Source organism: Nomascus leucogenys, chromosome 9 (assembly GCF_006542625.1).
Source record: "Nomascus leucogenys isolate Asia chromosome 9, Asia_NLE_v1, whole genome shotgun sequence".
In the NCBI taxonomy this organism is placed as follows: domain Eukaryota; kingdom Metazoa; phylum Chordata; class Mammalia; order Primates; family Hylobatidae; genus Nomascus; species Nomascus leucogenys.
In genome coordinates, this window is record NC_044389.1 from 107,233,807 (window position 1) to 107,258,341 (window position 24,535).

The 24,535-nt window shown below is 53.7% G+C and overlaps 1 long non-coding RNA gene across 2 annotated transcripts; it reads left to right on the forward strand.

The window, feature by feature from the left end:
- The first annotated feature begins 1,153 nt into the window (after positions 1-1,153).
- On the forward strand, positions 1,154-2,349 carry LOC115836649. Of its 2 annotated transcripts, none has more exons than XR_004031648.1 (2): positions 1,154-1,479; positions 1,857-2,348. It is a non-coding gene; the product is annotated as an uncharacterized LOC115836649 (long non-coding RNA). The 2 variants fall into 2 exon arrangements; XR_004031647.1 differs by having other exon boundaries at positions 1,181-1,416; positions 1,857-2,349.
- The last annotated feature ends 22,186 nt before the right edge of the window (positions 2,350-24,535 follow it).

The following is a 24,535-nucleotide window of genomic DNA, read 5'->3' on the forward strand; positions in this document are numbered from 1 at the left end:
GACAGGATCCCCGGCACAAGGAAACTGCAACCCAAACCCGCTCCAGGACTTCTCCCCCCGCCCCGCGCACCCGCGCCCCTCCTCCCGCCCCTCCACTGACCGGAAAGGGGCGCCGCAGAGGGCGGCCGCGGGCGGAGGGGCGGCGGGCTGGGTGGGCGAGGCCCGCGGGGCTTGGGGGCGGATGGGAGGGAACGCGCGCTCTGGCCCTTTAAATGTGGCCGCGGCTCCTGCCGATTCATTCGGGTCGGGTGGACGATTCCGTCCCTGTGCAGCTAGCCTGTCCCATTCATGAAGTTCATTTCGATGGGCAGACTTTTCTTTTTCAGACTTTTGAAAAATAGGCACGCATGGATCATTATTAGGATCCAATGCAGGGTGTTTGGGAGAGCGCATCGATGTAGGGAAACGTGCGCGTTAAATTGATCAGAAAAACAAAATGTTTCGTGTCAAGGTACTTTGAGATTTGCCTCTCGGGCCGACTTCCTAAGAGGGTGAGGCATCGGGTAAAGGGGAGATGCCTTCGACTGGAGCGTCCGCGTCAATTTTGTTGTCATTGTCACCTCTTTCCTGAGCCTTTTGCGCTCTCGAGACCCCAGAGTGAACACGCTTCAGCTGTTGCAGCTGCCCTTTCCAGACCTAATATTTGTAATCAATGTGTGCTTTTGACTTGAATGGCAACAGTGAAGGATGAGGAGAGGGGAGGGGAGGAAGAAACTGGCTCTAACTCATTCCCCGAGTACGCTCAGTGTAGACGGACAGAAAGAACTCGGTCTTCACTCCAGGGGCCCAACTTTTCCTTTCGCCCCGCCCGGAGCCCTACTTACTCCGGCTCCCGGCGTTTCTCCCCCAGTCGAGGAAACCAGCCCTCGGTCTGCACCGACCCCAACCCCGGCCTCTGGTCGGGACTCCACGGCGACCTTCCCCGGCTCGCGGGTTTCCAGGCCACGCTCTGCGCAATGGGCACCCCCGGGCGGAGGGCACGCGGCTCCGAGGCGCCCCAGCGAGAGGGGCGGGGCGAGCGGGGGCGGGGCCGGGAGGGGCCAATCAGCGGGCGAGGCTGCGGCCTAGCCGCGATTGGCCCGCCCCGCGGGCTCCAACCTGCACGGCCCGCTCGGTCCTTTGAGCCACTGCATCCCCTAGCGGCGCCCGAGTGGCTGCAGCCGCTGGCCCGAAAATGCTGCTCGGGCGAGCAGGGGTCAGGCGGGAAAAGAAGACTCCAAATCCACTCTCTGCTCACGGCAGGGCAATGCTGCGAGGAGAGGGAGTGGGTTCCCCCGCAGGCTATACCACCGATGGGGCTGAAAGCTTAATTTGGGGTTTTATTTGAACTGGAGACATTGTTCCCTCTTCGCTCCTCTACCCCATAAAATTCCCTACAAATGCAAAAATTCGAGATAGAAGAAGCCGTCCCTGAAAGTAAGTTCTGAAGGATTCCTTTCATGCGGTGAAGGAACAACATCAATATTCAACTTCAACTTGGTGTGTGAGGGTTGTCGTGTTTTAAAACACTATCCCTGTAGAAAGATTAGTGAAATGTTTTGGAAGAAGTAGTGAAAACGTGAATCTTCCTGGTCTTGCGTTTGGATCTTCTTTGGAGTCCTCACCTTCTTAAATCTGTTGTTTGTTTGAAATCAGGGCTGAATTTCCATATATAGGACAGAAAGAAAGAACCCCAATTTTTTAAAGAAAGCTCTCCCCCTACGTTTCTCCTGAGCCCACTTGGTCTCCCATTATTAGGCGGCCCAGTTAAGAGGCATCGATTTTCCTTTCGTTCTCTGACCACTCGTCTCTCCTGGGCCAGCCAAGCTGCCCGCATCTTCTGCTCACAGTGCTCTCTAAACCTTTTAATTATTTAGTTGCTGTCTAACATTCACCGGAAACCTCTCCATAAACAAGGAGAAATGAACGCACACGCATTTTTGCTAAGAAGCCCGGGATTAAGATTAAGGATAGAAGCTGAAAGAAAAAATGAAAAATGCTTCTCCGCGCGTCAGTCGGGGGATAGATGCGCCACGCAGCGTGATCCCAGCTCACAGCCACGCGTGAGAGCAAGAGCAGCCCTGGGTCCTGCGCGCTGAGGCCTCAGAGCCGAAGAGAGAAGTCCCCGCGACAGAAACGCTGCGGATGCCAGGTCTTGAAAATGCTAACTTCTGAGGCTAAGAATTATTTCAAAGACAAAAAGAAAAGACTGGTGAGGAGGCCTTCCGGTGCAGGGGCGCCTATCCGCTAATTTTGGTTGGGAAAGTGGGGATTATTCGTTTAAATTCAATCGCCAGCACCAAGTCGGACTGGCCGGGGATGGAGAAGGGCAACCCTCACCTTTAGAAAAATAAAAGATCTCGAAGGCCCTTCTCGGTCTGGGTGATTTGAGGCTGGCAGAGAGGGGTAGGGGGCCTGGGGCTGGATGCCCCGGGTAATGGAGCCAGCCGGTAGGGGGTATTTAACATTTAATTCCCAACCGGTCGGCCCCTGTTCCCGGACTGACAGTGGGTAATTGGGAGAGAGGACGTTGCTCTTTTGATGGCCCGCGCCGGCCAGTCTCGCCGACGCCACACTGGGTTTGACGTCACGGGCCCAGCCCCGGAGCTCGGAGCACAGGGCAGCGGGGGAGGGAAAAGGATGGGAGGGGGATACCGAGGAGGGAGGGCCGAGGTCGGCCTCGGGACCCACGGGGAAGGAAGGGGGAAGGGAGCGAGGCTGGAGAGGCTGCGGCGCGGGGCCTGAGGCGGAGAACCGGGCTGCGGGGGTCCGGGCCAGGCCAGGCGCCGGCCTGACCCGCCTCGCCGGCAAGAGCAGGCCGGGCTTCCTCCTCCCTTGGCGTGCGGGGGAGGGAAAGGGGGCTCCTGGCCGGGGGTAAGGGCAGAAAGCTGGTCCTGATTCTCCCTGTGCCACCGCCACAAAGCTGACCCTGGCCTCCTGCGGAGAAGCCTAAGCGCCTTCCCGCAGACCTGACGCGACCCCTCCCCAGGTACCTGGGCCTCGGCCTGGTCTAGCGAGTCCCCTTCCTCCCAAGGAGCAGCCGGCGGAGCTCGGGTGGAGGAAAGCGAGGAGGAGACCAGGAGGATGCCGCCGCCGCCGCCGCCGCCGCAGCCGCTGCAGGGCCCGGGGCTTCCGTAGGGAGAAAGGCCTCCCTCACCAGGGTAAGGGGCTGGCGATCAACCTGGACGCCTGGGACCCTGGGAGCAAGCATCCCGCAGCCGAGCAGGCGACGGAGCGGCCACCGCCTGGAGAGGAGCCGGGGCCAGGTGTGGCGTGCGGGCAGGCGGCAGCCGGCTTGGCCTATCCGAAACCCCAGGCCTGGAAGCGGCTGCTTTAGGCGTCAAGTTGAGCGGGGTATGTGTGTCCTCTTGGGGAAAAGGTGAGAAATGGAGCCGGACTTTCTCCGCTCGGTAGGGGTTAAGCTGGGACCCACACACACCCCCAAACACATGCCCACGTGCAAGTCCCTCCCACCCGCCCTCCCAGGGGCGAAGAGACCCTGTCCGAGTGGAAGTGGGGAAACCCAGTCGGGTACAGAAAGCAGAGGCCATGGCGCAGAGAGGAGGCGCGGCTTTCCAGGGCTCAGCCCTAGGGCTACAGACCCAGGGCACGGAGATGCTCGCGGCCGGCGCCACCCACCCGAGCCAGGCAACCGGCGCTTCCAGGCGAGCTCCGCGGGGCCGAGGTGCCGGGAGAAGCGGTAACCGGCAAAGCAGAGCCCCGGGGTCGAAGTCCTAAAGTTACTAATCCCGCGCAGGGGGAGACAGCGTGCCTCGGACAGCCCGGGGCGGTCATTTGAGCGTGTTTACTTAAAGACTTTGCAAGCAGAGCGCGCGCGAAATCGTCGAATTTCCAGCGAGGCAGCAAATATTTGTAGGCAGGAGAAAGAAGCGGAGCTGAGCCGAGCCGCCGAGTCCCTCCCCCCGGAGCCCCGGCGCCGGCCTGGGCGGTCCCGGCCGCGCAGTTAAAGACAGAAAAGAAGCCGGGAATCTGCGGGGCTGGGGGGCGGGGAGCGACACCAAAGGCCAGAAACTGCAGCACGGCCCGAGGCCCTGGCGAGCCGGGCCTGGGGGAGGAGAAGTCCCTTCCCATTCCAGCGCGATCAATCTCGCTGGGCTGCGATCAGTCAATAAAAACGGTGTGAAGCGGCCGCTGTCGCTATGAGTCTGGGGAGGAAGTGGAGGCCAAAGGTGTCGAGGCCGGCGCCAGCGTCCTGCACCAGCCGGGTCCGCGGCCCCGCGGTCTGCACGCCGCAGGCCGGGGGCCAGAGTTTTGCCGGGAGCCGCGAGCGGCCCAGCAGGGCCTTTAATTGGGTGTCTCCGTTTTAATAGAGGCCATTGTTCGAGCAATTAGCGAAAGACAATAACTGCCCAGAGGCGTTTAATTCGATTCCCTGCGCCCGCCGCAGTCCTCACCGGGGCGCTCTGGAAGAGTGGCCGAGGCTGCGTGGAAGGGAGGGTCCGCTTGGGGAGGCGCCGGCGTCTTTCCTTGCTCGCTTTGCCTTCGGTGTGGGAATTGCAAAGGGTGACTGGGGCAAGATGAAAGCGGGGCGAGGGCGACCTGAGCCAGGCCAGGGCCGGCCTCGCTAGCCCACGCTGGGCGCCCCCGGGACCGCCGCGCCTTTCGCTGCGCGCGTCCAGCTGTGGCCGCCGCGCAGGTCCCCAGCGCCTGTTCAAAGGAGAGAAGCCGGAGGATTCGGCCGTGAAAACTGGCCTCCTTCCTCCTTAGCCCCGGGTCCCCATTTCGGTCACCCGAACCATGTCCATATTTCCTTCCCTATGGTGGGAGGAGGGGCAAAGGAGAGATCCCGGGTAGTGGCGCGCGCACACCTCCCTCTCCAACCCAGCCAGCCTCACCGCCCCCTCCTCCGCCTCGGCCCCTGGATTAGGTTACCCTGGCCGAGCGAGGGTTTTTACTGGATAGGACTATAGCACAGGTAAAGCTGTATAAACAGCTCGCCGGCTGCCGGGCGGGAGGATTATGCCGGGGACACGGCTCCAGGCCCCACCGCTGGCCCCGGCTGCGCGGGCCACACCGCGGGGAGCCCGCTGCGGCAGGGCGCTCCGCACCGTGCAGGTTAAATACATATTATCTCTGCATCTGCCACTCGGGCCCCCGTTTTCTTTCCCTTGAGAGCTGAAATGCGGAGAGCGGGGAGCAAGATCTAAACGGGAGGAGAAGGCAGCCGGGCAGTGGGCAATGCTGGTTGAGGATCCCGGCCCAGCAAGGCTGGCTCTTTTCAAACAAAACCCAGCGAGCAGGGAACTTGGGGGAAAGCAGAGAAACAGGGACCCTAAAACTCACTGGCAACGAGAAGATGATGGAGGCGGGTGCGTCCAAGGGGCAACTCTCCTCGCGGCTCCCACGCCCACGCGCCCCGGGCCGCGAGTCTACCCTCCCCGTGAAATGAGCCATCGTTTTGGGGATGGTATGATTTGATTTACCCTTTTTTCTTTTCCTTCCTTTATTTCTTTTTTCTTTTTCTCTGTTTGTTTTGCTTATTCATCTATCACTGTTTAAAACTCGGAAGGAAACCCGCCCAGGCCAGGAGGAGCCGCGAGCCGTGGGGAAGAGTCAAAAAAAACAGGAGATGCACTGGGAGAGTCCCCCCGCCCCCGCACTCCGCCCCCAGCCCGGCCCCGGCCTCCACTTCGGGGGATCCTGACCCTCCCACCGCCACTACCATCTTTTCCCCGGTTGAGAAAACCCCTGATTGTAGCGAGATAAAAATTGGGTAGGTAGGGGTGCAGCGGAAAGGGGGAGACAGGAAGGGAGAAGGCAGGGGATTTCTGCTTTCGGGTTTGACAATGCACACGTGAGGCGGGTGGCAGATGAGGGGGAGCCCTGGGTTGAGTGGGACAGAAGGAACTCGCCTTGAGGGTGAGTGGAAAGGAATTGGAGTCACCCTGGAGGAAAAGTGCCCTTTTCAGCTCTCTCTCTCCCTCTTGGCCTTGGCAGGTGGGGGGACAGGTGGGTGCCACGGGAGAAAAAGAAGGGATGGAGGCAGCCCAGCCGGCGGCCCTGGGTCTCCCGGGCTTTGGACCTCTTACCCTGCCCGGAGCGGCATCAGTGACTCTTAGCCAGGGGCTTGCTACTTCTAGACCGGACCTCTCCTCCCTCCCAGGAGGCCCCTCAGCCACACCGCTATAGCACCCAGGACTCCGGCCCCTGCACCAAGGAAAGGCTCCAGCCTGGCAGAAATTCACCCATTTCAAGGCTTGGCCCACCAGGCCTTAGCGTTGCCGGGTGAGGTGGGGTGCACACGGTGCTCAGGCCGGCCAGTCGGAGTCACCTGCTCCACTCCCCCGGCCTGGTCACTCACATCCTCACAGCCACCCAGCTCCTGAGCCCCCTGGCCAACGACAGCCCCAGCCCCAGCGCTGGCCTCAGCCGAGTCTCCTCCGTCTGCTTCAGTTTGGCCTTTTAGGAGGAGAAGGAGGGCTTTATCTGGGGACTATTGTGTTTTGACTCATCTAGATTAGCCTAGGAACTGGAGTGTGATTGTAGCGGGACAATCTGGCAGGGGGTGTGTTCACAGCAGGGATAGGAAAAGAGGGGGAGGGGGACTCCGTTCAGATCCTGGAGACAGTAGAGGCGCGCTTTTAAAAGCACAAACCGTTCTTGTCTTCCTTTGGACATGCCAGAGACCCCCCGGTAAAAAAAAAAAAAAAAAAAAAAAAAAAATCCATGTTTGTGCCTGACTCAGAGGTGCAAAGGAGGAGATTTGGCATGCGCACCCTTCTCCCGACCTCCCTTGGTCCCGGACTGCCCCCTACCCGCAGCCTCTCCCTCCGGGCAGCTCAGCTCTAGGCTGCCTTCCACCTCACGGCCCCTAAGCAATTTGTTATATAAAACGAAACAGCAACCAGACGCATGTGCCTGTTCTTCACTAACTCCAGCAGACCGGCAGCGACAGACACCCGGTGGACCTCAGCCGGGACTCCTTGGGCAGCAGCTTCTTGCTCGCTGCCTCACCCACCTCTGCACCCCAGCTCGGGTCAGCCCAGCAGCCAAACAAAGGGGGGATTCCTCAATTTGCTCCCTTGGAGGCTACAAAGCCTCTCTCTGGTTATTCCAACCATTAAGTAAAAAAGAGGTGATTGGAAAGATTTGGTCCGCACACAAAGATATACCAGGAGAAGAATGCACATTTATGTGTAAAATGGCTCGGGCACCAACAATGAGACATCACTTCAGTGCAGCCTAGAAATAGTTAAAAATAACCGACTACTAGAGGACAGAAGTGGTTTTGGGATCTGCCCCACTCACCTTATCAGGATCCCTAATTCCCTGCCACCTCCTATGGTTCCAGGACACAAACTGCTTTAACCTCCAGAAAAGGGGTTTTCAGCCACCTGGCTCCCACCTACCTGCCGGTTCCCCAGGCACTCTGTGTGGCCCGGGGCAGCTGGAAAACCCAACAGAAAGCCCCTACCAAAGAATGCTCAGGGCTTCCCACTCCCATCCCTTCTCTGCATCCCTGACTGTCCCCACCTCGTTTATCTTCTGCAAGAAGGCAGGGTGCAAATGTCAAATAAAGAAAAATGCAGCTTGCCAGGTCTCCTTGCTTTTGGTGGGGACAGAATAGCCCCAGTGCTGGGGCTGGCAGAGATCTCTTGTGCAGAGTGGAGGATGGGCCCGTGGATTGCAGCCGCTCCGCATTTTCTAAGCCCTGCGGCTTCTTGGGCCAGGGACTCTGGGCTTTACGGGGCAGCTGGCTGGAAGCTGCAAGCAGGGCCTCCTGCTTGATCCCACCGAGAGACTCCATAATCAGACCCGCATGCGACCCGACACCCAATGGGGTCTTGGTCTGAACTGACACCACGCCCCGGCTGGGTTCAAATGGGTAGAAAACAATTCCGTTCTTCTGAATGGCACAAACATGTCATGGTAAGCCCCTGACACACACACACACACACACACACACACACACACACACAACCAGCCATTTGGGCCCCCAAGCATCTCATTTACAGATGCCTGCATGGACTCAACCTGCCTGGCTAGACCCCCAGCCCACCCACTGCCACTACCACTACCTTCTCGGCAGCAGCCGCTAAGCAGACGAGGCTTCAGAAATGCTACTTCATCATGGATCCCTTTAAAGTTCTTAATCTCCCGTCTGCGACCCCAGCAGCGTGGTGAGCATGGACAATGGGGAGTAGAGAAGCACCAGGAAATACGGGAACCAAGCTGAGGGAGATGCCATGCCGTTGGACTCACTTTCCCCCCTGCCCTTGCCAGAATCACCCGTGTCACTTTCCTCAGGCACCCTGTTGGTATCCGAGAGAAAGAAAGGGCGTGTATAGCAGCTGTCCTGCCCAGATTCACTCCATTTCCTTGACATTTTAATATTATCTGTCTTCAGGGGTAACTGCCTCTGAGTGACTTTTTGGAGGTCTGTTGGTCTGATGTCCCAGGAGTTAAGTCCAAATCTTGTCCTCTCTGCCCCTTCCGCCTCGGATGCCCCTGGGCACCCTCTGGGGAGGCTGCGGTTTTCTCACCCACCTCAGGGTGCTCCTGGAAGCAAAGAAGCCTCCGGACCCCTAGCTTCCCGGGGGTATGCCAGATGCAGACACATCTGGGTTCCAACTTTATCTCACAGCGCACAGCTGTTTCTTTAATTATATGCAGAGACAATGAGCCTCAACACACACTTTTAAACAGAGGAAAATAAACATGAAATTGACACTGAAGCCACCTTTAGGAGAAGGCTCCTGGGCACAGGGGTTGTTTTCCCCAATCCTCTGCCCTCCTTGCAGTGGGAAACCTGTCTCCGGCCGTTTCCAAGCATTCCCACGGGCTCTCTTTCTTCCGTTGGGTTTTTCTTCACATCCCTACTTCTACCAGCTCTTTCCTGCAAACGAGGACATCCACACACTCACACACCGTGCCCGCCCAAGGTCACCACAGAAACCCAGAGATTTCCAGTGACCAAAAAGAACAATAAGAACTGGGTTCCAGTTTAGTTTCTTTCAGAGGCAGTCTGCCCTTTGGAGAGGAGGCCTCCTCCTTATTCTCTCCACGTGGAGCGGGCAGAGGGAGTGCGGAGTTAGAGAGGGAAGAGAGTGATAGTCACTGACCTGGGCAGCTCGCTCCCGAGGGCCAGCTGTTTTTTATTTTTTTTTCCTGACTCGCCCGGAGATCTGAAGGCAGAAATGACAGGCAGAGTTCGCCACTGTGGCCGCCGCTGCCGTCTTGGCCGCTGGAACTGCTCACCGCATCTCAGGCGGGCTTCCAGCGAGAGGTAAAACCTGGGCGATGTGCATTCTTCCTGGGAGCCCCCTCCCCTCTGCCTTCTCCTGCTCACTGCAGAGAGCGGAGCTCTTCCGGGTTGCGAAGAGGGAAAGGGAGGGAGGGAAGGAGCAAGAGCGAGGGAATGAATTTCACCCCCTTTTGCAAACAGGCAAACCGCACATCAGGGGTGTGTGAAACTGACAGAGCTGGCGAGGGTGGGGAAAGGCGGCCTGAAATGTGACCGGCCCCTGGCGCCTGCACAGCCCGCTGTCTTCTGGCAGGGTTGGAATTAACACTATACATGTCATCAGAAGTGTGGACTAGGTCATTACCATAGGCATAAACCCATGCGTGGCATTTTCCTTCCACTTTTGGGAGCAGTGGGGACCCAGGGGGAGCTTGTCTTGGTCCGGCCAGTGGCATCCAGTAGCAGGTCGAAGGAGCTAGGGTCTCTGCCTTCCAGGGCTCTCCCTCTCCCCTTCCGACTATTTCTCCTGTTTCTGTCTATGCTGACGCCTCCAAAACGCCCCCATTCTACTTTCATCTCTCCTGAGCTGTAGTTGCCCCGTAAAAGTTAGGAGGTGCAGGATACTGGGTGACTGGCTGCTACCCCCCGACCCTCCTCGGAGTAGACATAAGAATATCTGGAGATGGGGTATCCTTGGGCACACATAGTAGAGGTTGGGGGCACTCTCTAGGGGTCTCAATTCTTTTTAAGAAGACTTCTAGGGAAAATCTGCCTTCTAGGAGAGGGAGATAAGAAAGCAGGAATCAGAGGTCGCGCTGGAGATAAAATGTCAGAAAGAAAATGATCCCGTTAGGCCACCCATAGGGCCATGTAAACTCCAGCCTTCCCTGCAAAACCACCTCTCTCCGGTACTATCCCTACCCCTGCTGGTGAGGAGATCAAAATAATCCAAGGAGAGAGAATCTGTCATGAATAAATTTCGGCAAGAGTAAAATGAAACTCCATAAACATTGGGGTAGAAAGGCCAGAGTCCATTTGTTTTGACAGGTAGAGTTTTCCCTTCACAATATTTATACAATAAGAATATGGAGACTGACTTTAAAAATAAATAAATCTTTGGGGAGAAATAAAACAAAATTTGTCTGTGGCTGGGCCAGGAAGTTAAGAAGTTTCTTGTGCTCCAACCGGTTGGGTAGGAAGGAGTTGCTATTTTCATCGGGCAAAGAGTTTGGGGGTGGCCATTTCGTGGCGGGGAGGCCGAGGCACTTGGTTCCTACAGTCGGGAGAACTGGGGTGTGGACAGAGGTGGAGGTGGTTTGAGGGCGAACCCTCGTGGACATGGGGTTCAGAGAGCAGTTGAGAGGGATGCCCAGGCTGGGCGCGCCACGCTAGGAGCCGGGCCGCAGCTCTGCGCGGTGGGCCCTCCTGCCCTCTCCTTCAGTTCCATGGCCTGCCTCCAGCCTGCAGAACCCCAAACCAGCCTCCACTCAGGCGCACCCCAGCCCGTCAGCCAACCCGTGTGCGCCTCCGCTGCACACCCTGGGGGCAGGTTTAGGCCGAGGGTCCCGGGAGAGGGATTTATGATTTGTCAAGCTGGCCAGGTCTGTCTGCCCCCTGGGGAGTCCCGAAGTCCTTACCCCGCTGCCCCCCGTCGTCACGAATGCAGCCCCTCCTCCACCTTCCTGCCCTTTCCCTCCCGCCTTCCGCCACCAAGTGGCAGAGCCACGTTCTTGGCGCGTTTCGAGGACGCAGGGAGAAGGCCATCTCTTGACAGCTTGCACCCAACCTGTTGGTTGCCCTGACGAACAGGGTCGGGGGGATGGGGGCTACCTGGCCTGTCCCCCGGGGAAGGTCCCTGCTGCTGGGAAGAGAAGTGTCGCTGGCATTCTGGACCCCCGGAGGGTCCCAACACCGCCTCCTCCCTTCTCGCGCGCTGCTCCCCCGTGGGGACTAAGGCGGGGGCCCAGGGAGGGGGCATCGGTCACCAAGGCGGCGACAGTTGTCTCCTTGGCCCCGGCATTAACTGTACCTCAACTCGCTGTCCACTAGGCCGGAGGGGCCACTTGCGTCTTCTTCCAAGCTCCCCTCTCCGGCTTCTCGTCCTCATTCTCCTGCCTCTCCCTTTGGCTCGCCTCCCAGGGGAAAGCCCTTTTCCCTTAGAACCTGGAGCCCGCAACAGCCCCCTCTGAGACCCAGGGCGGGCTCTCCTGTCCCTCCTGCGTCCCCCGGGCCACCCGGGCCCTGAGCGCCGGCGACCCTCTCTCCGCCTGTTTCCCGTCGGTCTGGCGGCCTCGCTCCCCGTTCCTTTTCTGCTGACGCGGGCACTTGCTTTTCTCGGGTCTAAAGTGACTCCTTGGTGAGGGGTTGTGAAATCTGATGGCCTACACACATCTCCCCATCACCTCAATTCTACCTTTAAGGGAAGATGCCTTGATGGAAGGAAATTTGGCTGCCAAAGAGACTCAGGTTTTAAAAAGAAAATCCAAAGGGCTTAATAAAAATACAGCTGTTTTCCAATTTAATGGTCAGACAGGGGCAAATGCTTCCAGGTGGACATTTCTTGCTGTCTTGACGGGCTTAGGGGTGGAAATCCTGCCGATCAGGGCGAGGTATTCCATGAGAGTTGGGGCAGGTTTGAGGGTGGGGAGGAAGTGGGGGAGGAAGGAGAGAATTTATTCAGAGAAGGAAGCAAAGTGAGAAAAATCCTCCCGTCAGTAGCTTGGTCGGACTTCCTGGGCAGTAGGGCTGAAGATTTATTTCTGACAAGTGGACATTGGACCAGGCACAAGGCAAAGATGCTGCTTTAATGAAGCCCCAAGTCGCTTCCTGAATTTTAAAAGCTACCACTCTGGCTCACTGATTCATGGTTCAGGTTTCTGTGCATGTAAATATACTTGGGGGTGACAGAGGGCGAGAAGAGAAGAGAAGAGAGAGTAAATGACATTCTGATGCAGAGACAACTGTCTATAGCTTACACGCTAAGGAGCAACGGAGCCCAGTTGCTCAGAACCCGCCCTAACCTAACATGCCTAAGGGGACAGGGGTGGCTTTGCTCCGAGGTTTTAGGACTTTCTGGAGGGAATCTTTTCATTGAAAAGTTTCTGAGTGAGGTGCATGCCTAGAGTCCCAGCCCAGGCACGGACCCACTCACAGCCACACACAGACACGAACACCCACTGCTGGTCACCTCTTCCTCGCACCCCATGATGCTGCACCCTGCTTCGGGCCTCCCTGGCTCCATTTACCCTCCCTGAAGCACCTACCACCAGCCTTTTAGCCCTTTGTCCGTGGGTGGGCGTTCATGCTTCTCAGGTGTGGATTCAGAGCTGAACCAGCCAGAGAGACGGACCAGAACCCTGGTCCTGGAGTCAGCTTGGCTTTGGGACTCTTCCTGAAGGCAAACACCTTATCCTAATTGGCACCGGCACCAGCCACTTTCAATCCTGTGGTACATCCTGAGAGTTTTATGAGACCACATTTCTAGAAGCTAAGGCATTTGATTGGATTTTAAATATAAAGGGAAGTCACCGGACATGTGGAGGTAGAAGATGGATCAGTAAATGACTGACAGATAATAGAAACAGTGTGTCCAGATCTCCACGATGGCCACATAGATATGAAGTTCACCTGTTGGATAAAGAAAAAGGAGATCCTGTAGGAAGAGGTAATCAGTGGCAGAATCTCCAGTCTTTCTAAGAACGTGTGGCCATATAGAGTAGCTCTGTGTAGAGCTGCAGAACCAACATATTTATTCATCCAGGTTTCCAACATCTGATTTCTTTCCCCTAAAATGCATAATATTTTTCTTTCTGTCCATCAGTGTTCAGTGTCACCCTCCCTTTTCAATTGTTCTACCTTCCTACAAATACTCAGATTGGTTTAGTTCCTTAAAGTGCACTCTGCCACACAACAACACACACCACCGGGTTTGAAAGTTCTAATCTTCCAATTCCACTCATTGAGATTTATTTTATTATAAATATGCATGGGGGTAGGAATTGAGAGGGCATAAAGGAGGTATCACATGGGAACAACCCAGTTTTCTGTTTCTTCTTATAAAAGAACATTTTTGTTAAACTCAACTTTCAGGACCGTGACTACGACTACATTTCCGGGACCAAGAACTGCAGCCCGGGTGGGGCGGGTGGGTGGTGGGGGCCTAGGTGGTCTGAAACTATGGACATCGCAAATGAAAGTTTCAAAAGCAATGACTGGAAATTTAAAAAAAAAAATCAGACCTATTCCACCCAGGCGCCCTAAACAAATAGCCCCGTTTGCAAATTCCTATCAATTATTACGTGATGGGAAAAAATCCTATCTGAAAATAAAGCACGTGGACGTGGAGAATTTTAATTAAATCTTACTGTGGATATAATAACATGGAAGTGATTTTTCATTCGGCGCTTGCCTGCTCACCAGTGTTTTATGGCGTTTTCTTGCCTCTGACTTTATTTTAAAATATTAGACGAGGTGGAGAATTATAAACGACTCTTTCCTTATCTGTGCTGCTCACATATCCAGGATCAGAGGAGCTGATTAAGAAAGAAGTCAGAGGCAACGTTGGATTCATAATGATTTGGAATAATGAATCCTTATCTCTGCTTTCCAGATTATCTGCCTTTCAGCTCCCAATGTTTTGTTACATGGGATAATTTATTGCATCTAATACATCACAATGAATCTGATGGTAGAAAGTGATGGCCCATGTTGTGAAAAGGGGGCCCTTATTTTTTATCCTGGGGCAATGAAACTGCTTTTTGCAGTTTTTAATTGGGAAAATATAAGGTAGATCTGATAAAAAAAAAAAAAAAAAGAGAGAGAGCTGGGTATAATCTTGCCTGCTCGTGCTTTACCACGCTGCTCTTTAATTAGTGTGTCAATTTCAGGCTGAAATTAACAAGATCGACCTGAAACTAGTGCTTAGTTTCTCCCCAGCGTGGAGATCCTAATTTTTAACATGATTTATTTTTATGAAAAAGGAGATAATTAATCATAAACACTGACTAAAGCACAGGGCCAAGTTAAGATAAACTGCTATTTGCATCTTTATATAGAAAGATACCAATAATGTTAATTTTTCTGAGATTTTCTCTCTCCTCACGAAAGCTTGCCCCCCCAACAACTCCCACCGTAACTGCTGCCCACTCCAGCCCTATTCCAAGTAAACAAGAAAAAAATATCAATTCCTGGTTCCTCTCCATGTTTATTGCTCTTTTTTACAAAAGTATGCATATGTGTGTGTGTGTGTAAATATGTGTGTATATATATATTATATATATATATATATATCCTGGCTTTGTCTATTAACACAGGCAGAATATGCATAGGTTTCCTCTAATTAGATCACAAGGGTGGGAGGGTGCTCCTAGACCCCACTCCACACCTACCCTCATCAACTTCCCTCCATTTTAGAGTTAAGAGAGAAGAGGATACACATCTCATTTAATGGTTAATTAGGTCCTATAATTGGCATTTTTGTTTCTTTTGTCTTTTACCCTAACGCCAAAGGAACAAAAGCCACCTCAACGCAACAGGCTTTACTCGCTGCCTCTTACAGGATGGATTTCAGAATCCAAGGCTGTACGGGGAGCCCCCTCCCAACCACTGACAGCACCAGAATCTCCCGGCTTCAGGAAGTGGAAGGGGCAGGAGTCACTGGTAATTTGCTTTTTAAGCTTTTTGTGCCTGTTGATTACTTTCTGGTTGCTTGGATTAAACAATCCTTGCGAATATGCAAAGCAGTGAGAGGTGATTCATACATATTCGTTCTCCAATTGTTCCTCCTGACGTCAGATCATAATTTCCTGGTAATTGGATGGTTTGCACCGACTAATGCTCGTCTGAAATTCTCCACGTTTCCCTAGGTTGCAGCAGATTTTGTACTGGGAGATGGGAGGAGGACTTTTTTTTTAAGAATTATTTTCTGTTCACTGTAGTTCCCATTGTCTCCCTTCTCCCCTGTACTTAAGAACATTTATTCCTGAAGTGTGAGGATCTGGAGTTTATTTCCTGGGAGTGTCATTTCCCAGATAGTTCTTGAGTAGTTTGAAGAAGGTTGACATGGGTCAGTAAAGATGGAGGAAATGGGTCTGGTTGGGGCAGAGGCAGGAGTGAGGTTCCATAGAGCAAAGCACCCTGCCCTCCCTCTGCTTGGATCCAAAAGAGCAGCCTGGAGTGGTCACACCCGTCAGCCACGCTGTTTTCCTCCCCTGGGGTAACCCAGGTTTCTCATATAAGTAACCCATGAGTTGAGTTCAAATCTCAATTCCCGACCCTGTCCTACACTCTCAAGCTAAGTAGGCAGCCAAATAGTTATTGATTTATTTTTTTTAAAGCTTGAATCTTGATCATAAAGATATTTCAGGTTTTAGGTGGTGGTAGATGGAGACCCAGAAAATATCCCAGATTTTCTGGGATATTTTTTCCTTTGTCTTCTAGTTCGTTCTGGCCTCAGCATAGTGGACTTCAGACTTCAGATTCCAATTCTGTATTCAATAATGTGTTACTTCCTTCTTCTTCCTCTCTCTTCTTTTCTCCCTTTCCCCTCTCCCTTTCCCCCCATTCCTCTCTTCCGTCTCTTTATGACACATCACTCCAAGAATTTCAAGTATCAATTATGAGTAATATTAATTTCTCAGCCCCAACCAGTGAAGTGCGGATGATCTGATAGGAGCATAAAAACGGTGCTTCCCTAGATGAAACAGACCAGTGGAGCCTACTGGGCCGTTTCCCATGCCCAGATGAACATTCAATTTTCCGGCATTATCTCCGCACTTAAACTCGCTTTCTCCATTTCTGTGCCAAGATAAATTTGCATAATATTTGCAGCTGTAATTAGCTGATGAGCATCTCCCAGCCTCCCCCTTTTGTTTCCCCCTGCATTTGGTCTTCCATTGATGCTACGTTTGATCTTTAATATCACAGGATTCCCGATAGAGGATTGCATATCTTATCTTCCCGGCTCCAAAATCTTTTAAGAAGGAGAGAGAAAGGGAGAGAGGGGACTTGGGGGGAAAGCGTGAGTGAAGAGAATGAAGCTTCTACTAATCAGAGTTTGGAAAGGTTACATTGAAGAAGCTATGGGGAGTGACAGAACAAATAAGATAAATGAAAAGGAGGGTGGAGTGGGGCTGGGAGAGGCTGGACCAGCCTTTTGGAATGAGAGAGCCTGGGATAAACATGTTATTATTTAGAGACTGCGGGAGTGGGGTTAGGGGCGATTGGCAGCAGGGACTGGACAGTGGAGAGATGAGGGTGTGGGAAGTGAGGTTTGTGGCCAGCCTCAACTGCGGGGCCAGCCTCCCTTTCTGGAGCAGCAGAACTGCCACGCTCTGAGTGAGACGTCTCTGTCCTTTGCTCCCTTTAAGCAGAAACTGGAACTTTTGAAACCAGGTGACTACCTTATCTGCTCATCTGTTTGTCTCTCGTTAATAGAGAGCACAGCACTCCTGAATTCCTAATATGCTATGGACACTTTTCATTCTCTCTAGCCCAGTTAAAGAAATAACCACCCCCCACCCCAAAAAAAAGTAGGAGAAGAGAAAAAGAAAAATGATACAAGGAACTGAAGAAGAGGAGGCAGTGAGTCGGTGGCAGATGAATGGTGTCGCCTCCAGGAGTGGAGCAAAACCAGAAGAGGTTCCCCCCGTTGCCCCTCCCCGTGGCCCCGGCCCCGGCCGGATTGCCGTTGTTGTTTTCTTATTTTTCTCCAGATCGGGAGTTTTTCGGACTTAGGTGGCGCCTCGTAGGAGCGGAAGGCGCATTGGAGGAGCCACCGGTTGGATTAGTATTTGTGGGAATCCGGAGGGGGAGAGGGAGAAAGGAAAGGAAAGAGGGAGAAGGAGGAAAAAAAGAAGACGAGAAAGAGTCGATTTTCATGCCAATCATTGGAACAAATAGCTAACATTTAACGTTTACACCCGCACTGGCGGCGCCCTGGCGCTCCGCGGACCCGGAGCCGGGCTAAAATGTCCCGAAAGCCTTTGGAGAAAACGAGTTTCCAGCTATCAGGTTCTCCCCGTCTCCCCCCTTTCAAGAGGCTTCGGTTTCAGGCTGGACTTGTCCAATGTCTACGTTACCGCTGCGAGCTCCTAAATGAGTGTCAAGGAGGCAAATATCAAATAGCGCCGGGGTCAGGGCGATTGAGTTAACCACTGGGGCCTCAAGACTGGAAACCTGTGTGACTCCTTGGGGAAGGGGAGGCGGCGGAGGGAGGGCGAAGGAATAAATGAATGAATGAATAAAGTGGCAGAGGGGAGCGCTGGACCCCCGGAGAAGAGGGCCCAGACTAAGCTGGCCTGAGCCACGAGCCAGCCCCCTCCTCCAGTCCTGGCCCCTCCCCGGGCAAACTTAAGGCTCTCAGTCTGAGAAAACTTTCCTTAAAACTTTTTTTGCTGTCTTTTAAATAGGGCCAATTTTCCCAACCGAAGTTTAGGAAATTGGGCTCTAACCTCGTCCTTGTCGATGGGTGTTTAGTAATTTCATCATCTCCAGGCCTCAGTTTCCCCATCTGCTAATGGAGAGAATTGGACAAGAAGATGGCGGGGTCTCTTCCTGTTGGGAAAAACAGCAGGCTGTGGGCTTTGGCAGGAAATAGGGAGTGCGGGTTCTGCTGCCCCAAGCCCTGTCACCCCGGGCACCTGGTGCCACCTCCAGCCTGGCCCTCGGGGGCTGGCGAGAAACCCGGGGCAGAGAGAGCCGCTGAGCTTTCCCATCTCCAGCTGAACCCCAGTGCTCAGCAGCTGGGACCCAGTGATTATCCCGGGGTCACCCCCCAGGGAGGCCCCCTTTCCCCTATTCCATCAGACCCAGGTACTTATGCGTCCCTTCCAGGGTCTTGTGCTTCTCAAGTATTTCCAAGAGAACCATCTCTCTCTTTTTGGGGGGCTGGAAAAGGGGGAGAACCTCTCTTGGGGTGGGTGGGTGGGGGGGAAGCGGATTGAGGTTTATGTCAAAATTCCTGACTCAAGCGCCAGAGCGGAAGTCCAAGCGGACTCAGCCTCTGCGCGGAGGGGGTCACTGAGCCGCACCACAGGCGTGTTTGAAATCGATTAACTAAAGCCCGCTTCTTCGCGCTGGAAGGTCTTTTTTTCTTTATTGTTGAGACCCCCATGTCACGTGTGCAAGGTCTGCGTGCTTGGGCGTGTGTGTTGGGGTGGGCGGTTGTGTTACAACCTGGAGGAGGGGTGTGCACCAGGTTCGATTTATTTCCCCAGCGCTGAGCGGAACATCGAGACAACCAAGGCAGGGGACAGCCTACAGGGTTTGCTGCCAAGGCGGCTGCTGAGTCCTCCGGGCCCAGGACCGGCCCCTCTTTGTCCTTCCTCACCCCCTTTCCCCTCACCTTCCACGCCCCCAGGGCGCAGCTCTGGGTGCCTTTAGGGCCAAGCAACGGGCGCGTGCCCCGCAGTTGGGTGCCGGGGAGGACACGGGCTGCGGAACAGGGGTCCCCCCGGGAGGCAGGAGGGACCGCAGGGAGGGACCGAGAGGGGAGCCAGAGCGAGGTGCCCAGACGTGCTGGGCTGGGGTGGGGGCTCCTGTCTCCTTAAATACTCCTCATTTTTGTGATCCCTTCCCTCCCTCAGTGTAATTCTCTACGATAGTCATGAAGAATAATCACGATGATACTTTCCCCTTCTTTCTCAAATTAAAAAAAGAGAGAGAGGAAAAAAAATACGCACCCAACTCCACTACCATGCGGGTTCCGGAGAAATTCTCAAATAGAGCAGTGTAATTTCTCAGTTGATTTTGATTGACACACTGTCCCTGGGATCATGTGTTAATCCCTTCTTCACTCAAGCCTTTTCATAACTCATTTCTCTCTTGCTAGATGGGGACTCTGATGGTTACCGAGGCAACGATGATAGCACTAAGCTATTTCCCTCTCTGCAAGGAGACCATTATTCCGCATGCATAGGCCATTTGCAGCAGAGGTCGTCACAAAGTCATCCACAACACAGCACACGTTTATTAAACTTTTATTCCCTTTTTTTCCCCCAACACAGAAACTAGTTTGCACTTGTACGGGGGGGTGGTGCGAGGTTTCGTTGTCCTGCTCTGTGTTGCTAAGGATTGCCCTGAGTGTCACGGTCATTGACACAGCGACACGGCAGGCGCGAGGGCCTCGGGTCTCTCCACTGCCTGATCCGCCCGTCGGGGTCTTCTCTGACCACCTCGGGTTGGCTGGGACCTTCGGGATGTGAAGAGGCCGTGGCCACGTCTGTGGTCAGAAGGGACCCCGGCTCCCAGGCCGCGCCACCTCTGCTGCGCGGGACTTGGTGACCCACGCCCCTTTCCTGGCGTACCTTCTGAAATAAAGCCTTTTGTCCCACTTCCTCGGAGGTCCCCCCACCAACCCTACCGCAACGCCGTTTTTCCCCTCCCCTGCTTCGGATCTGCCGCCCAGCCCCACCCCCGCCGACGCCAAGGCCCTCCCCGGGCGCCCGCGGACGCCAGTCCGGGTCCCGAGGCGCCGTCCGGCCGCGCTGGCAGCCCTGGCTCCGCAGAAAGCCACCTGCCGGGGTCGCGCGGTTCTTAGGTTTCTTTCCCCAGTTTGTCCAGGAAACAGGGCCTGCTGGTGGGGGCGGGTTCCTGGGAAGCGGATGGATGTGGTCCTCGGCTTCTCTGCGGAGGGTTGGGGCTGGAGGGTGTGGGGCAGGGGTGGGTTCCCGGAACATCTGGGGACAGTCAACCAAGAGCTTGCCAAGAGGCCAGTCTGAAAGCGAACATGGCAGACTCGATTCCCGGCCTGCAAGGCCACCAAAACCAAAGGGTAGTTATGGACAAAGCCCACTGGTGGCCGAGGCCCCTATTTCCCCTCCAGCTTTCCTCAGTCGCCCGCACTCCCTTTTCAATTTCCTTCCTTCCACACCCTCCTCCGCCCCCGTCTTTGTTTTTTATGGGAGCAGAGGACCCCCTGGGGCTCTGGGGCGCAGCCCAGGCCCCTCCGCCTCTGCGAACTTGACCCGGGAGCGTCCCCCTCGTGCCAGACCCCCGCCCCCAGGGACCGCCTTCGACGCCGCTGCAGCCCCCGGAGCGCCCTGCTGTCGCGTCGTCTCGCAGCCAGGGGCACGACCTCTCCGGGCCACCTCGGTCGCTTGTCTGTGTGCCACCCGCAAGCCAGGACCAAGCCGCGGAGCTGGCTGGGGCTCCGCAGACACCGACTGGGACCGGAGCTGGGCTGGCCTAGATGTGTGGCGCTGTAGAGATGCGAACTGGGCTCCTAGGTGGCAGGTGGAAGGAATCCTGAGAGCTCCCGGGATCAGCCTCCCTCCCTAAGCCCGGGACTGTCCGTCACCTAGGCTGTCGTGACCCCGCAGGCGGAGGGGATGCCACGTGCCCAGGGCGATCCCATCCTGGTCCTACCCCAAGAGCGTGGGAACCCTGAGTTCCGCCATAGAAACGAAGTTGGCTGCCAGTTGGGAACTCGCTTGGCTCAGAAGAGCCGGGGGTCTGTCCCCAGGGCCTCCTTCTCGGCGCCCCACCCCAGAGGCAGTGGCCTAAACCAGGGGAGTTGGGAGGGAAAGGGAGGCGGCGAGCCTTGCCCTGGGAGGCAGCCGGCTGCTCTCCCTCCCACATCTACAACCGTTCCCGTGAAAATAAACCAGAAAACAACGCATCGCCTTGGGGTGCCGGTGTCTAGAGCCTCCAGATCAGTCAGGACCAGGCAGAGAGGGCAGATGGGTGGTGCTGGCTGCACTGGTGGGCGCAGGGACTAGTGGGGTGTGTTGGTGTCTGACTCAGTTTTTTTCAAAGAAGCCCCCAAGCCCCGGGAGTGCAGGTTGAGAGCTGGATGTAGGACCAGGAGGAAGCAGAAAAAGTTGGCTGCTGGGGTTCGGAGGGTCAGAGCAATGTCAAGTTCCTAACTGCTGTTGACAAGGTCTAAGACAGAGGGTCTGGAGACCTGGGTCTGGGTGAGTGTGGCCTTTGGAGAGAGGCCATAGATCTAGAAGGGTGTTAGGGGTGTCCCCACCATGCTGTCCAATGGAATTTAAGTTTATAGGTGAATGGAGGTAAAGCTAGAATTTTTTTTTTTTTTTGAGACAGGCTGGAGTGCAATGGTTCAATCTTGGCTCACCGCAACATCCGCTTCCCGGGTTCAAGCAATTGTCCCGTCTCAGCCTCCCGAGTAGCTGGGATTACAGGTGCATGCCACCACGCCTAGCTAATTTTTGTATTTTTAGTAGGGACGGGGGTTTCATCATATTGGTCAGTCTGGTCTCGAACTCCTGACCTCAGGTGATCTGCCTACCTCGGCCTCCCAAAGTGCTGGGATTACAGGTGTGAGTCACCGTGCCTGGCTAAAATAGAAATATTAGGACTCTGGTCCCCTGGAGTCCTTCCTGTCAGCTTTAGATCTGATCAATCTGCATTTTGTGAGATTTTGTTGTTGTTGTTGTTAGTTTGTCTTGTTTTGTTTTGTTTGAGACAGGGTCTTGCTCTGTCGCTCAGGCTGGAGTCCAGTGGCACAATCATGGCTCACTGCAGCCTCAACTTCCTAGGCTCAAGCCATTCTCCCACCTCAGCTTCTTGAGTAGCTGGGACTTACAGGTATACACAACCATGGCCCGGCTAATTTTTTTATTTTTAACATTTTTTGCAGTGATGGGATCTTGCTATGTTGCCCACTCATCTTGAACTCCTGGCCTCAGCCTACCGAAGTGCTGGGATTACAGGCATGACCCACCAAGCTCGGCCGGAGCCAAATGTCTTAAATACAGGTCTCTCCTCTGTTAATATATTCATGACAGAAAACATGTCTGGCTTTTGGCTAAATGAGAAGATTTCAGCTCTCTCTCCTCCCATGTGCACCAAAGAAAATAGCAAAGTTCTGAGATTACAGTGTGAGCCACTGTGCCAGGCTTGCGTTGTGTGTTAAGGCACCATATGCCACATGATCCTTCACCAGACTGAGTTATAATCTCAGGGGAAACCAAACTGATGGATATTCTGTCTTACAAGAAAAGACCACTCAAATTACTGGAAGCTTAGGCACTTGCACCAAAAGGCATAATCATATATATATATGTATATGATTATATATATGATTATATATATATGATTTTTTATATATATATATGATTTTATATATATATATATATATAAGTGCTGGGATTACAGGCGTGAGCCACCGTGCTTGGCCAATCATATTATTATAGAATGACAGTAATTGCATCCATCATAAACTAAGTAGGTTACAAGAATCATCTCACCCAATACCAGGAACACCCTCCAAGATAGGTGGATCTCACCCCCCACCCCCGCCCCCGCCAATTTTTTTCTTTTTATTTATAAGTGACACAGTCTGTCTGTCCACAGCCCCAGCTCTCACCACCACTCCTTGGATTTCCTTCTTTCCTTCCAGCAGATCTCAGTGTACACCTAGGCATATAAGTTGATTCAAGAGTGCTGGTATCTATTCATCCGTGATCCTTTCCTCCCTTCATCATGGTGTTGAATAGGCCCCCTGCCAAGCTCTGAGACTATCAAGTAGGCAACTTTCTCTGTCCTCAAGATGTCCCCCAGGTAGAGTGGCAAGAAAGACAAATAGATCATTTTTGATGCAATAACTATGTGAAAAGTCTGGCCCAATGATGTGTGAGCCCAGAGGGAGAGTGCCAAGAGGTGCCCGCAAATGTTCCACCAAAGGGGCAAGTGTAGTTTGGCCCACAGAGGAGGCCAAGGAGCTTACAGAGCAGAGCAGGGACAAAGAGGGTTCCAGGAGGGAAAAGAAAGAAGCAGTGGCACAGGGCAGACAGAGAAAGGGAGAATGTGGCAGACCCTAAGAATGTGGTGTGTCCTGAGTAGGGGACAAATGAGGGAGGCAGATCCATGCCGCAGTGACTTGACTTCATAAGTCAAGCTAAGTGCCTTTATCCTGCGGGCTGTGGGGACCCAGGGATGGGCTTTATACAGAACAGCAGCATGCTCAGAAAGAGTTAAAGAGGTAGAGATTCTAGGCCAGGAGCGGTGGCTCACACCTGTAATCCCAGTGTTTTGGGAGGCCGAGGAGGGAGGATTGCTTGAGCCCAGGAGTTTGAGACCAGCCTGGGCAACACAGCAAGATCCCATCGCTATGAAAAATTTAAAAATTAGTCAGGTACATGGCATGTGCCTGTACTACTAGCTACTTGGCAGGATGAGGTGGGAGGATTCCTTGAGTCCAGACGTCTGAGGCTGCAGTGAGCTATGATCGTGCCACTGTACCACGGCCTGGGCAACAGCACAAGACCCTGTTTCTGAAAAAGAACTTATACATTCTCGATGCCATTCTGGGAACTAGCGTCTCCCCTTCCCTCATCCACACACCCAGTGTTTGTCTTGGTGCTTCAAATTTTGTAAAATAATGGGTGGTGACATTGTTTTTGCAAAACGCTTCATGACACCAAGGGCTGTGTTTTTCTGTTTTTTCAAGAAGACCGCGTGGTCCCACGGGGTTGTGTATGTGTGATGAGAAGAACAGCCCTGTTCATTGACTTTGTTTCAAAGTCACAGCCTTGCCTGGACCAAATGTACCCTGACAGTTTCCCTATGGCAAAGGGGACAAAGCAAAGCCCAGGAGGTGAGCAGAGACGCCACCTGGGAAACCACATCACCATGCACCTGTCCGTGATGGGAGAGAGAAAAGAGGGCAGCGCGCTCTCATGAATATATGGCAGGTATCTACAAACCCTCCTGCTAATTGATGAGCTCTCTATATATCATCCTAGATAAAGGGCCACTGTGCAGTAAACGCTGATGTTCAGAACATCCAGATAGGGCTTCGTTAACAAGAAGATAACAGAAGAGCAAGATATGTTTGTTTAGCTGCCTATAGATAAACCCAATAGGTCTTTGTTAACTTTCCATGACTGATGGCAACCACTAACCATGATAAATACTCCTGGAATGGCGAACTTTATTTAAAGGGCTAGAAAGGGGGCCTACATTTTTAGCTTTTCTGAATGAGGAAGAAGTATTTTCTGAGTGTGACTGTCTATACATGTCCTTGTACACCAACATCTGCTTTTCTGTTAATACTTTTATTTTTAATTTTTTTTTGAAACAGGATCCCTTTGTGTCACCCAATCTGGAGTGTAGTGGCGTGATCACTGCTCACTGCAGCCTCGGTCTCCCAGGCTCAAGCCATCCTCCCACCTCAGCCTCCTGAGTAGCGGGGACTAAAGGCATTTGCCACCATGCCTGGCTAATTTTTAATTTTTTTGTAGAGACAGTCTTTCTACATTGCTTAGGCTGGTCTTGAACTCATGGGTTCAAGGGATCCTCCTGCCTTGGCCTCCCAAATTGCTGGGATTACAGGTGTGAGCCACCACCGCACCCAGCCTCTCTTAATAATTTTAAACCATCAGCTGA